Source organism: Ursus americanus, chromosome 27 (assembly GCF_024610735.1).
Source record: "Ursus americanus isolate L20-20 chromosome 27, mUrsAme1.1.p, whole genome shotgun sequence".
Taxonomy (NCBI): Eukaryota; Metazoa; Chordata; class Mammalia; order Carnivora; family Ursidae; genus Ursus; species Ursus americanus.
The window spans coordinates 23088394-23103586 of NC_142153.1; positions in this window are offsets into that span (position 1 = coordinate 23088394).

Sequence of the window (15193 nt, forward strand, 5' to 3'; positions counted from 1 at the left end):
CCTCTTCCCATTCTATAGTCTTCTGCTGCTGCCCTCATTGGCTGAATCCAACCTGAAGCCAGAAGGCAAAAAAATCCAGGTAATGCAATCCACAGGGGGTCCATGCCTTAGAACACAGAACAGACAAAAGAATAGGAGAAAATAGGTCTCTGGGGAAGACGGAAGTGGCAAATGGAGGTTAGCCATCACTCTTAGCCCATATTTCAACTTAGCATCCATTCTCAACCAACAGAGAACAAAATCATGTAACCCCATCTGTCACCAAATCATCTGAGGGTGATGTCTCATCTTCCAGTTTAATGGAATCATTGTTATTATCCTTGGCCTAGGCATCCCTCCCTGGATAGTAGGACTGCCAATACAACTGAGCCCAAATTTGTGTGGATAGGAAGAAAAATATTGTGAATGGATTATTAGGTATTATAGTCAGAGGGCCTTCTTCTCTCTACCTATGGGTGTAACGACCATGGGGAAAACAGCACAATATATGGTCTACTATTTTAAGGCACATGTCACAACCTATAGGATAGGATTTCCCAGATAGCACTGCAATTGTGTCATCAGTTGGCCATTTCAACCATTTTACCAGGTCAGCTGATTCTGAGTGATGGGTATATAGTAAGATCCATGAATTCTGTGGCATGATCTTTGGCACACTTTGTAAGTGGTAAAATTAATTTCTTAATTAGAAATTGACTAAGTGGCAAGGAATAGGCATTCTATAAGTACTTGAATGGTGACACTGGCAAAAGTATTGTAGGTAAGAATGGTCGGTCTGTGTCCAGAATAATTCTTTTTATGTGAGAACATGCTACTCCTTTCATGAAAGATTTTATATAATCAATCTTCACTTGAGTGGCTGGTTAGTCCATTGGAAAATGGTGCCAAATCAGCTCAGCATTATCCTTTATTGGTCATATGGGCACAAAATAGATCAGGTTTGATGAGGAAAAGTCCATGTTATTGAGCTCATAGCCACTTTGTATATGGGTCCACTGAGCAAGAAGCAGGAATTTGAAAACTTGTTTTCCCAAGTACACAAGGAATAAGGCCATAAATGGGTCTTCTTGTCTATCTGATTATTGAGATTCTCCTCTGTAATGGATGCTCCTTAGGAAATTTAAATATGACACAACTATGTGTACTTTCTTCCTATTTTGATAAGTCAATCCACATAATTCCCTCTACCCCCAACTTCCTTGTCAGCAATCTACCAATCTTGTCTTTTCTAAGTTCTTGACCACACAGCCAATCCATTAGTCATTGCTCAGAAATTAGTGTAGAATTGGACCTTTCCAAAAAGTGAAGAGTCAAATTTATGGCTCAAATCACTGCCAACTGGAAGGATTTCCCTTCTATCTGACAGGACTATCCCTGTGTGAAGCTAAAATGCAGCTGACAACTTCCAGCTGGTGATTGCTGCACACCATGCAGACCCACTGGCAAACCAGGCCTCCCTGAAATCTTCATCCGTTAATTGGTTAATTGTGTCCTCTTCTGTATTTGAAAACTGATCATGATTGAAGAAGTGACAGTAAAGCAGAAGGAAATACAGTGAGCCACGTGCTATGCAATTGACTTGTGTCCTCCGAATCTGTTCAGGCCCAATGTTATACACAGCATTCCCGCTAATAATGGAATGCTGCTGCACACTAATAGCTTTATTATTTGATGGATTGAAAAATTACTGGATTATTTGGTAAATTGTGGTTGCCAAGTAACTTGCTATACCATGGTCAGGGGCCCAGTAGCAAGCCAGGCGCTTCTTTTTGAATAGAGAATAGTAGGCAGAAGAGATTCTCAGAGCTTGCTTCCAACTGTCAGAGGTCTGCATTGCAATTTCCCTTTAGAGGTCCCATACTGCTCCCCATCTGCCATAGATACTTCAGATATCACTGGATGCTCAACTATAACACCCAGACTTTAAGGCAGCTGATACCACACCTGGACCTTATGTTAAGTCCTCTCTTCTCCTGGATCCCACACAAAACTGGTGGCCTGCTAAGTTATCCAGTAAAAGGGTAAGAGAAACACAGCCAAATTTGGTGTATGTTGTCTTCAAAATCCAAGTAGTTACATAAAACATATTGCCTCTTCATGGTAGTTGGTGAAAACTACAGCTGTTTCTAACTTTGGAGGATATATACCCACATATATCAGACCACCACTGGATGATTAGAAACTTCTTTATAGGACAGCTTTCCATTTCATAGGGTTTTTCTTCCACCCTCTAGCACACCTATATCTTATTGAATCGTCCCAGGTGCTCCTTCCCTTTCTGTCATTAGATCCAACGAACAAAATACCATTAATGTAATGGACCTGTGGTGATGTTCTGTGGGACACAGGATGTTTAAGGACACTCAGCACTACAATGTAGGAGAGCATATTATAGCCATAAAATAAGATATTGAAGATCTACTCTGCCACAAGAAGGTGAACTACTTCTGAATATACACATTCAGAATATATGAACACACACACACACACACACACACACACACACACACACACACACAATATTGATTCCCTGTGTATTTGGTACCAGGGAATGTAGTTTATTTTCTTCAGTAAAGATACCACATAGTCATCAATACCAGTTAAAATGTATCATAATCCACGATGATTTCCATGAACCATCTGATTTTTGCACCAGCCAAATATGTGAGTTAATCAGGAATATGATATAAACCATTCATCAGTATCTCTGAAGTCTCTGATGGTGGCTCTAATTTTGGTATGGGATTAAATTCTGCTCTTGGTTATTTGTATGAGGATGAGGACGACAGACTCCCAGTTGGCTCTTCTTACCAATGTGTCAGAAAACCACTCTGTGGATTCCACCAGTTACTAAGTACATTTATTCTGAGTATACATTCAAGAACTGGGGAATAACCACGATTTTTCATTCAAACTGTGAAATAGACTAGGCCAAATCTCTACTCATCACCAGATTTCCATAGACTTCTTCCCTCCAAATCCAACTTCAGGACAATAGAGGGATTGTGGGATTCTAGGATTTAGTGCCAATTTTCAGACCATATCTAATAACCTCTGGAATGTCTAAATATTCTCTTTTTTAAGGATACATCCAACCCATTACATGAAAGCAGGGTTCCTGGGAAAAGTTTAAAGGAAAATATATAGCATGCAAGGTGTTCCTATTTTCAAGTTTCTTCTTCATAAGGATATGACCCTTCCTCAATGAAGGGGTGATAGGTCTGTGAATGGACTAAGCTGAGAACTAGGTAAATAGTCACGAATAATTACTATGTTGACCAGAATCAGTTTTCTGACCTCTGGAAAAAGAAGTTCCCTAATTATATAGATCAAGTAATTATTCCATAGACTATCTATTCATTATGGGTAGCAGCTTATTAATCAACTAGCTGTGACAATAGATCCTTGTGGGTCAAAACATATTGTTTCATACTACTCCACCTCATGCTTATTATGGTAATTGCACCCACTCTGTTTAATCTGAAGGTTAAACACCACTATTCCAGGATCTAATTCTATTGAAATCATTAGTTTAATTTCATGGTAGCATCTCCTGGATCTTTTCTAGGGTATTAGTACTCCCTTTACCAATGTGTATCTTCATTGCTTGGTAAAAAGAATGCCCTCAAAGAGTGCCCCCTTGAATGCTATGATTAGCATATGGCTAATAGTTTGCAAGTAGTAGATGAACTTGACCATTCTCATATTTCAAAGACTTTATATTCCTCCCTCTGTAGTATGCCACGGAAGTTGCAACATCTCAACTTTATTGAGTGAAGAACTGTGAATCTGGTCTTCAATCAATCAGCCTTTCAGAATATTAATATCGCCCCAAGGACTTGAACCAATATATTACAACAAATTCTGATTAAGTGCATCCAAACTGATAAAATCAGCCAGATCAGGCTTTATCTTTAGCTCTTTAGTCTAAAACCATTAGAATCCATTCAACAAGTTTGTTTGTTTTTTAGCCACTTGGTGATCAATTTGGCAGGATCGTTCAACCTCTTTAGCTGTGTCCTTTTTTTTTCTAAGGGGCTTTGCAATTCTTTTTCTGATCCATGGAGAATAACTAACTGGTTAAACTATGGGATTCCTTGTAATGATCACATTGACTCATGTGACCTCAAGAGATGCAGCAGAGAAATTGACAACCAGTTAATGTAGTAGATGACTAACTACTTACCTATCTTCCTCTGAGGAGACACCCTCCACTGATCCAATTGACTATAACACTCAATTTCTTCTATTTTCTGGGAATCATATGACATAGGCGCATGCCCTAATCATTGTTTAACATTATGCCCTCAGTTGAGTATAACTCACAATTTTTGCCATTACTATGTACAAACTGCACTAATATTTAATAAATGTTTTTTCATTAAATTTACTCTTACTTTTTATAGATAACACAGGTTCTGGCCTTATCCTGAGCAGTCATGTCTTTGAATCATGGTTTTGTTCACTAACTATATCTTTTCTAACAAATAAAAGTAAAAATAAATACCTATTATTTTCAAATTAACCCATTTTCTACTGAAAATTCTATTGTGCATAAAGCAGTGAGAATATACTAAGCTCAGATGCCTCATGTGGAAAAATGTCACAAGTGCTAAAGAGGCAAAAGGAACCACACACAAAACATAGACTGAATGTTTTCCCATGAAATTCATATGTCGAAAACCTAAGGCCCAATGTGATAATATTAGCAGGTGGAGCCTTTGGGAGATAATTAGGTCATAAGAGCCCTCACGAAAGGAATTATTGCCCTTATAAAGGCGACCTGAGAGAGCTCCCTTGCCCCTTTCAGCATATTGAGGTCACAGAGAAAAGATAGCAGGCTAGCAAGTAAGTCTTCCTCACCAGACTCCAATCTTCCAATACCAAAATCTTGGACTTTCCAGCCTCCAGAAGTGTGAGAAATAAATGTTTATTGTTTATAAATCACCCAGTTTGTGGTATTTTTGTTTCTAGCAGCCCAAACAGACCAAACCAGGCATGTATTGTAAGATTGCATCTATATATTAGCATTTATGGAAAGAACAAAAATATACAAAATCAGTCTAGGTTCTTAGAAGTTGGGTTATTGGCTATCTTTGGCTGGGAGAGACTTGTATCAGTAAGAAGAATAAGGATTACCCTTTCTTAATCTGGGTGACGGTTTCCACAAGTGTGTTCAGTTTGTGAAAAATCACCGAATTGTGCAAATTAAGATCTGCGTACTCTATGAGTTCCCACTGCCTTTTCCTTTGTTTCTAAGCTTGCTGATTTTTCCCCTGATTTTTCTACATTTCAAATATAGGATGGTCTTGTTGCTGTGTACATTGTCCCTTTATGTTATCCAAAGATATGCTAAGTACCCATCGCTTTCAGTTTTATAGCATGTTACAAAGGCAATAAAGCAAGGGTGACTTGTACTTTCAACATAGGACTTATAATGTTTAAACAAAGATTTTAGAGAAAAAAGAGTTTTTACTTGGACCTTTTAACTTTCACCTGTCTCAAATTCTCACGTAAGAGCTTGGCTAAGACATACACACAACTCAATTCTTTTGTCTTTCTGCTCCTGGTCCAGATTGCTTGGACCATATACATGTATCTTAACATTCTCTCCACTTTCTTTCTGAACTCTTTCTCAGAACTCTAGTTCTTTTATCTCTTTGATTTCCATACTCATCTAAATACTAAGGTAAAAGAGTTATATTCTCAAATAAAAACTTCCACTCCTTCCACATGTGATATGGATGCATTTAATGACTACCTTGATCTCTATCTGAATTCTAAAAGTGTATGAAGTACCATTAATATATTTAAGAGTTTGTTAACTAAGTATTACTTACTTAATCAAAGCTTTGCTGACTCTTAGCACTTTTGTCAAAAAACATAGTAAACTCCCCGTAAGTATTTGATAAATAATTACTCAAGTGATGTCACTTGAGTAATTAATTTTAAAGGATTCTTTAAAGAGTTTCAATGTTGGCAATTTTATACTCATTGCTGACTATTTAAGTACCATTTAAGTAAATTGTGCAAATCAAATTGGTCCTGTATGTGTGTATTAACACAGTTCAGGAATTCAGGAATTAATCATAGTTAATTCAATGATGACAAGGCAACATGATTATTAGAATTAAATCTACATGCTAATTTGTATCTTATGGGTCCTAGTGACTTTTGCATTCTGTTTTATTATAAAGAAAATTGTGAAGAAAAGAATATGTTTTCAACATGGAGTTTACATCTACCTTAGAAAGTTTAGGGAATTTTAGCACATGTTAGAGTGTCCTGAGTTGGCTCAACTATGTGATTAGCCCGATAAGTATGCAGAAAAGAACTTTGAAAATCGAAGAAAAAAGATTTTTTTTTTCAAAGACAGGTATTGATGAGCCCAGGATTCTAATGGATATAAAATTAATGTTAAAAAGAGTATACATAATATTTTTACTAGAGATCTTCCAGGTACTTCTCTAGTTAAGGTCAGTTTAAAGGTGGTTTTTGATAATGTGTCACTTGAGACTAGTGTTGATTCTCAAACTACAGATGTAACTGGCTTTTTTTTTTCCTTAGCACAGCCATGGTTTTGTCCATTTAAGCCATTTGAGAGAATAGATCTATTAATTTTGTGGCATTTTGAACATTTTATTGTTGTGTTTCAAAGGACATTTTTAGAACTTGTATGTGAACCCCTAGATGACAGGATCTATTTCTCATTCAACTCTGATATAGACTTAGTCAATTATAAATGCATAGCAACTGTTTAATGTCTGACCTCTAGTGAATGGGAATCTGCATAATTATTACTGGGATCTGATGAGGCTCTTATGTAATGTGTTGACAAGAGTGTTGTGCCTTTTTCTAGGACAATTTCCTTGTTAAATTTTACCAAAGTTCTCAAGTTTTTCCATGACAAGATTCTAAGTTTAAGGTTTTTGGCAAAGTGACTAAAAAAATTTAAGTTGAGAAAGACTCAACCTATCCTTTTTACATGAAGGAGCTGACAATTTTGTGATTTATAAGTATTTAAGCTGTCAGTGGCCACCCAGTGTCTTGCTAATGATTTTTCCCCTTTAGATGACAAGTCCAACTGATTAACTGTCCTAATTGCAACTGTGCATATCCTTCCTTAGCAGGAGTCTGAGTAATTTGGAAGATATTTTTTAACTAGAGATTTGTTTGAAACTTTAAAATATAGATGGAGAATTTTTTTATAAATATAGTCATGATAATTATACAATGTGGCTGAGTTAAAAGGACAAGTAAACTTAGATGTGTTCAGCAATTTATTTGAATAGTAAGGGTATGTTAAACTTTCAGGAAAATGTCTATAACATGGTAGAACGCATTAAAAACAAACATCTTTGAAAAATGACTATAGATATAACCAAAAGATTTATTACTCTAGAAAAGTTAACTTAGGCTCATTTAAAAATTAGTCTTAGGGGATTTAAATTCTATATAGTGTATCCCTAAGATATGTCAATTTATACAAAACACTGCAAATTACATTGATTACGTAAAGGGGCTGTACATAACAAAACAAAAAAGGATTATTGAAATTTTTATGCTTTGTATAATCTTGTTTTTTAACAAAATTAAATATTAGATAATTCTATTTCAATATTTCTTCTCAACAAATATTCTATTGGTTTATTATAATTTTTGTAAATATAATAACCAATAATATTGATTTAAATTGGCATTTAGCGAGCCTACAGATAATATAATAAATAGATAATTGTGTTTCTAGTCAATAAATAAAGTTTTCTAATCATAAATATATTTTTCCAATTGTGTGATTCTAATGCAATTATTTTTAAAATGGCTGCTGTTTAGAAACAGATGGTGAAGAACAAAAGCGGAAAGCCCTATTATATGACTATTGTTATATTTCCTGAGTACTTAGGTACAATGGTAGATGAGGTAGAAGAATGTGGAGATGTTCTCCAAGTAATTTAGAGCTCCCTTCAATGCCTTCTGAGTAAAATAGCTATAATTATATCTGTTCATAAGATTAAGATTACAGAGTATCTATAAATTACCATAGTGCTTGAATGCAAATGAAAATAAAAATTCATGGGAAGTAAAAATACATCCTGTGTTCATGGGTTGGAAGAAGTAATGTTGTCAAAATTTCCAAACTACTCAAAGCAATCTACAGGTTCAATGCAATCTCCTTACAAATCCTAGTGGTGTTTTTATAAAAACAGAAAATAGCAAAATTCATACAGAATCATAAAGGAATGAGAATAGCCAAAGCAATTTTGAGCAAGAACAAAGCTGGAGGTATCATACCTCCAGATTTCAAAATATGTTACAAAGCTATGGTAATCAAAGCAATATGGTATAGACCAATGGAACAGAAAAGAGAGCCCAGATATAAGCCCATGAATATATGGTCAACTGATCTTCAACAAGGCAGCCTGCCAAGAATACACAAGCAGTAAATGATAGTCTCTTTCAGAAGTGGTTTTAGGAAAAGTGGATATCCACATGCAAAAGAATTAAACTGGACCTTTATTTTATGCCATACACAGAAATCAACTCAAAATGAGTTAAAGACTGAAATGTAAGGCCTGAAAACATATAACTAGAAGAAAGCAGGGGAAAAGCTTCTGGGCATTAGCATATATAAGGAATTCCTACATCCCACCAGCAAAAAGTTAATAACCTGATTAAAAAACAAGCAAAGGAATCAAATAGAAATTTTTCCAAAGAAGACATGTAAGTTACTGAGTATAGGAAAAGGTGCTCAACATCACTGATTATCAGCAAAATGCAAATCAAAACCACAACGAGATTCCACCTCACATCTGTTAGGATGGCTGTTATCCAAGCAAAGAAAACAAAATGAAAAAGATAAGAATGTTAGCAAAAATGTGGAGAAACAGGAACACTTGTGCACGGTTTATGAGAATGTAGAATTATGCAGCCACTATGGAAAACAGTATAGAGATTTCTCAAAAAATTAAAAATAAAACTACATTACGATCCACCAAATTTCACGTATGGATATATACCTAAAATAAATGAAATGTAGATTTCAAAGACATACCTTCACACTCATGTTCATTGAAGCATTACAAGATATGAAAGCAACCCAGTGTCCACTGAGGGATTAATGGATAAGTAAAATGAGGTATCTATTAAATATTGTATATTATATATTGGAATATTATTCAAACTTTACAAAGAAGATCATCCTATTTGTGACAACATGGGTGAGACTGAAAGACATGATGCTACATGAAATAAGCCAGACAGGGGAAGTTAAATACTGTATGATCTTGTTTATTTGTAGAATCTGAAAAAGTGAAGTGCATGGAAGCAGAGAGTATGCATGGCGGTTGCCAAGGGCTGGGTGGTGGAGAAAATGAAGAGATGTTGGCCAAAGGGTGTAAGGTTTACTTTGCAGGATAAATAAGTTCTAGAGATCTAATATACAGCATAGTAACTAGCGTTGATTATACTGTATTATATACTTGAATTTTGCTAAGATAGTAGATCTTAAGTGTTCTTATCACACACACACACACACACACACGTGCATGCACACACACACAGTGCTAACTATGAGAGGTGATGGATTTGTTAGTTAGCTTGATTATGATAATTATTTCACAATGTACACAGAAATCAAAATGTCATGTTGTACACCTTAAATATACATAATTTTTAGTTGTCAATTATACCTCAATAGCCAGAAAAAGAGAAAAGATGCAATGGAAAGGAAAGGGGAAAGGGAAAGGGAAAGAAAGGAAAGGAAATGCAGGCTCCTTCCATGTGTTAAATGGCAGAGCCCACGAGTATTTCTCAACTTGTTACCTTTGACAGTTATACTTTTAAGGTCATGTCCTGGAAGCTTTCTCCTGCCACTATAAATGATTAGGGCAACAAAATTAAATTCTTATGGAGAAAAATAGTTGTATGTTTTTTAGGCCAGAATTATGATTTGCTAAAAGGTTTATCTAAATTACTCTAATTTAGTCTAATTTACTTATATCTAATTTATTACATCTAATTTATTCTAATAAATGCTGTCTCTATTGATATCCTAAGACCTCACCCAAACTCTGACATGCACATCAAAACAGCTTAGTTTATGGATTTGTAAGCTAGTGTATCTCCCAGTTTGACACGCAATGTTATTTTTGTATAAACATCTCCTCTGCTGAGGACTCAAACTGATTCACACCATATTAATTTCAGTAAGGTCTTGTACAGTAAGGTCTTCTCCATCTCTGGAAATAAGTCTAGAAATTTTACACTTGTCCCAGAGAGTTATTCAGTAATTCTGTATTTTGGCACAGAGAACATAATTTGTTAACTCGAGCATATAACACAGAAATGATTATGATTAAATTACCTTCAGATTATTTTTCAGAAGAAAAATAAATGACTTCATTTTCTCAGATCCAGGAGTCTCTGATATTTGTTTTATTTCCTTTTCTCTATAGTCCTTCAAATTCTTTCCTGGAAAGAAACAAGAGCCTCATGTGTGGCAGCGATCTGCCTCATGGCAGTGATTCTCTTGTCATAGCCTTTTATACTGGCTATAATATGGTAGGTCTTAATAAGTCTGAATTTTATTAAGTGAATTTTTTCATCTATGGTGGGCCTATCCTTTTTAAATAATACAACAAAATAATTTTGGTCAAGAGCAATATTAGACTAGTTAATTGATGACAATGTAGTATTTTTCCTGAGATTTTTTGTACATATAATGCGTACACATTTATCCCAGTTTTGAATCAACATCACAATAAAAAGTCTTAACACTTATAATCATCCCTCCAAGTGATAAGCAGATATTTTAGGCAGATAATTTGACAATTTGGACAAATAAATTCTCCTGAGAACCAATATATTATATATATCCATATAGATATATATGCATATAATTTCACATGCATTAATAATAAATATAATATTTCATATTAATTAATAAAAATAAAGAAATTTAAGAAATTGGCTCAAGCGGTTGTGGGGATCGGCAAATCCAACATTGATAGGGTAGGCCAGAAGGACTGGAACTTCAGGCAAGAGTTGATGTTGTCATCTTGAACCTGAAATCTATAAGGCAGACCAGCAGGCTGGAAACTCAAGCAGGCTATCTTGGAATTTTGAGGCAGAATTCCTTCTTTGCCAGGTAATCTGTTTTTATTCTTAAAGTCTTCAACTGATTGGATGAGACCCAAACTTATTATTGAAGGTAATTCCTTTCCCTATAACCAACTGATTGTAGATGTTAATCTGATCTACAAAATACCTTGACAGTACATCTAGACTAGTATTTGACCAAACAACTGGCACCATAGCCTAACTAGGTTTACCCATAACATTAACCATTATAGACATATATTCCACTTTGAAGAAGTTTGACAAATATTAAAGGTGGTATAAATGATAATGTTGTTGAACTGTCTTGCGGGAACTGAAGTCGATGCTTAACCTTATTCTTCCCTCTGATGGGTTCTGAAATCAATTTGGGGACCCCCTGACAGTTACAACACATATATTCACAGACCTGTTTCTTGACTGCAATCATCATGTAGCATTGACCCTTGACCCTATTGACTATTCTAGATCTCAAGCGCATTGTCCATAAAGTCATTTATAGAAATGGTGGCAATTCCACCACTCATGAGGAGAATGTGAATGTTTAAGTGGATATCAAAGCTTAACTATAAAACTGAAGGACATTCTTTGTCTACAGAGTACAAGGTCAAGGTCAAGCACTTTGTCATCTTAAGAGTCTCATGCTCTACCAACTGAGCTAGCAAGGCACTTTTGTCATCTTAAACTTACGACATTGGTCTGAAACTATTCGATCCCGTCAAAACAGTGAGTTAAAAAAAATTTCATGTTTCATTTAGTTGACTATATTAGATTAGCTCTTAAGTCTGTTTTTATATATGCAACAGTAACAAAGACAAGAGAAAAATCAAAGTTGAAAAAAGGGGCAGTCAAAAAAAGTGTTTCATTTCAGATTATGAATAACTTTTCAGAGAGAAACGTGTTTGTGAGCTGTAACTTCTGGAAAAGAAGGTTATTATATAGACTGTATGTAGATTTTGACTCTTTTTCTGAGGAAGTAGGGGAATTTACAACACACAACTTATCTGCCTCAGATTGTGATTGTGTTTCTATGAAATAATAACGAAATAGTCATTAGTCCAATCTGTGAAATTGTAACAAAGTTGTCATTAATCCAACCCTATCATCCATATTTGACAATTGCTCTAATTATCAAAGATTGAAATTACGTTCTGGCGGTGTATATGTATATCCGCTAAGAGGAGAGAAAAGGGAGGGTACAATTGTAACTCTGTCCTTTCAGCCTAATTAATGATGGAAAAATCTTTCATAACAAATGCGGTGCATCCCCATCTTATCGTTTAGTTAACAATTTGCTCATTAATGGCTTTGAAAACACTTGTGGTTAGATAGAAATCGTCTATTTAAAGAGTAATGAGAAAAATATATCCAGCATTTTGACAGGTTGTTTTTAGAGACTTTTATTTCAGTGAAAAGAAAGTGAAAACGGTCCATTCCAATGGGGAAAAAAATTCTGTAGTCTGATTTGCACATTAACTCCTTTAAAGTACCATTATCTCAAACATCAGTAGCTACTATATTTCAAAGGTTCCTGGCAGCTGTTTGAATTTTATTGTTGTTTTGGTGTTTGCAGTCCAAAGAGTTTCAACTGGGAATTTAACAGTGCTTTTTAATGAGTATTTCTGAGAACACTCTAACTTTTCAGAGACACCTGTATCTTAGCTGTGTGAAGAAAACAGTTCTAAAGTCATGGAGAATTGTAGGCAAGGGCAACTCTTGGTGCTCACATCCACCCTCATTCAGTATGTTCCTTATGGGTCAAGTCTAAAAAAAAACCACAAGATACCAAACTAAAAATTGGAGCTCTCTTTTGTAATTCATATATTTGATTTGTTAAGGAAAAAAATATTTATGTAATAATTCAGAACTAAATTTTGGTAACTATGACAGCAAAAATGCTTAGATTGAAGAGCTTCGTATTTGTCATTGAATGATCTCTGCTGTCAAAGGAATGTCTCCTAGTGAATGAAGGTCAGCCAGTTGTCTAGAGGGCATGTAAAAAAAAAAAAAGTAGAGACATATATCTATCTCTGTGTGTGTGTGTATAACTACCATTATTATTTGTATATAACTATTATTATTTTGATGATGGTGATGATGATAATTTTTGAGTCAAATCTATTAACGAACAAAATGGAATTTTAGTCTGAATACCTGGTTTTGAATACCAATTTCAAACTTCAAAACTTGAGGAAATTAGTTTATCTCTCTGCTCTTCCTTGATTCGTTTGTCCTACTACCCCTACTTTTCTCACATTGGTTTCCATGATTGGACAAAGTACAGACTTTACTGGCAAACTGAATGGATAAGAACCGCACATCGTTCTCTGTTAACATCAGTGTAATAGCAACTACTGTTTACCATGTTGGTTTGACAAACACGTTATTGGTAAAACTACTGCTCTGGCTCTGTCTCTCATTTTACCCTAATCCAGCAGTATTTTTGGCTTTTAGACATGGGTATTAGATAGCTCCATAAAAACCTGGCTTTTCCCATTTAGCTATTTGATTCACATACAAAATTTATTGAGAAAAAATGGATGATATGTTTCCATATGAAAGTAGTATTAAAGTAAAAGATTTTTTACCAATTCATATAGTAAATGGATTCAACTTTGAATTAAACATCTTTGTAAGTTCTTCCTTCTAAATACTTGGCCCTTTGAATTAAGCATATTTAATTTTGCCTATTTTCAGATTGAATAAAATGATACATTTTCTTTTGATATTAGTCAAATCTAGAAGTTGATATAATGGGGGAAAAAACCCAACTTCAGATGGGTTTTACCCATCTTTACTTCTACTTAAAGAAAAAATATTAGTAAGAGCAATTATTTTTTTTACAAAAGAAACTATAAATTTCTAATAAGTATTAACATTCATTTAATTTAATAGCACATTGGTTGTGTCACATGCTGCTATGCACATAATTTTGATTTTTATGAATAGGTTATAAGCAATGAATACAACAGAACTGATTGTCACGTGAATAACAAGTAAATTTTATATTGTTTTAAAGTGCCTTTTTACTATTTAATAACTGATATTATCAAAATTTTAAATAAATGAGAAATCTGAATAACCTCTTTTATCTTACCCAAATGAAAAATATATAAATTAATTAAAATAATTTTCTGAATGTGTATATACTTTTTAATAATAATATACAGTATATGTTATTTTATATTTACATATTATATATAACATATGTATATGGATCAAATATTATTCACATTTTTGTTTAAATTCTCTGCCAGTTCTGAATAAATAGGGTATCATAAACACAGTTAAAGTTTATTTCAGAAATATAACTAAAATACATTCATATATCTAAATCAAATCAAGACCATTTTCCATGAAAACTTTGAAAGTCGAAAAATTTTATTTGAATTCCCTATAAACACAGAAAGGTCTACAGGATGCTCTGAGCCTTTATAATGGTCACATTACAGCTAGCTGGAAATGTTTGAATAGACAAAATTTAAAAATTGTATTAAAATGAATAAATGCTTACATTAGTTAGAAATTACTCTATTGCAAGCAATGGGCCCAAATAATAAAAAGATATACGTATAGGAACCTTAGAATGATGGCGCTTTGGGGCACATATACCTAAAACTGGAAGATGTCCGGAACTTGAGAAGGCTTCAGTCAGGCTCGAATATCTTCAAAGACTACAATTTGTTCCACTTGTCTTCTCTGTCATTCATTGTATCTGCTTCATGACAAAGCTAGAAACCCTTATAGTCACAGAATGGCTGCCAGCAGCTTCCAAAGCTATGGTCTTCCTCTTTCAATCCCAGCTAATGAAATGATTCTTCCAAATAACTTTTGTTGAAAATTAAGATTGCTTGTTTCTAAGAATCGTGTATTAAGAATATATACTCTACTCATATGTCATTGACTTTAATGGGATCATGAGTCCATCCCTGAACAAAACACCATGAAAATCTTGGAAGGATGTGCTGACCACCATGGAAGGAAGATTTAGGGATAGGGTCAGCTTCCACAAAGTTACATGGACTGCCTGGGGAAGGGCTGAATGTCTGGAAAGCAATTCAGAAAGTGTTACCAAAAA